This window comes from Mandrillus leucophaeus, unplaced genomic scaffold, assembly GCF_000951045.1.
Source record: "Mandrillus leucophaeus isolate KB7577 unplaced genomic scaffold, Mleu.le_1.0 Scaffold564, whole genome shotgun sequence".
Lineage (NCBI taxonomy): Eukaryota > Metazoa > Chordata > Mammalia > Primates > Cercopithecidae > Mandrillus > Mandrillus leucophaeus.
The window spans coordinates 516,345-517,113 of NW_012106075.1; positions in this window are offsets into that span (position 1 = coordinate 516,345).

Genomic DNA, 769 nt, shown 5'->3' on the forward strand with positions numbered 1-769 from the left:
TTTTTTTTTTTTTTTGAGATGGAATTTCGCTCTTGTTGCCCAGGCTGGAGTGCAGTGGTGTGATCTTAGTTCACCGCAACCTCTACTTTCCGGGTTCAAGCAATTTTCCTGCGTCAGCCTCCCGAGTAGCTGGGATTACAAGCATGCACCACCACGCCTGGCTAATTTTGTATTTTTAGCAGAGACAGGGTTTCTCCATGTTGGTCAAGCTGGTCTCAAACTCCCGACCTCAGGCAATTCGCCCACTTCAACCTCCCAAAGTGCTGGGATTACAGGTGTGAGCCACCGCGCCCGGCCTCCTCCTTAATCACTTTTAAGTGTACAGTTCAGTAGTGGTAACTGTATTCACATTGTTGTGCAACCAGTCTCCAGAACTTTTCATCTTGCAAAACTGAAATCGTGTACTCATTAAACAACTCTCATCTTCCTTCCCCAGACCCTGGTAACCACCTTCTGCTTTCTGTTTCTTGTCACAGGCTGTTTTGTTAGAGACAGTGAGGCAACAATTCTTCATTATTCCCTAACACTAACAGCAACACCACTAACAGCTAAACAAGCCCTGTTAGTGGTGAGCTTACAGTAAAAATGATAAAATGTAAAGAAGTAATCCATCATGAACAAGAGTTAACATATACAACTAACAGGAAAATTAAAGTTCAGAATTTGCAATAATGGTATCATAATCAGAAAGAGAATAGAAAATTATGTTTAAAATCATTAGACATAAAGGCTGGGCATGATGGCTCACACCTGTAATCCCAGCAGTTTG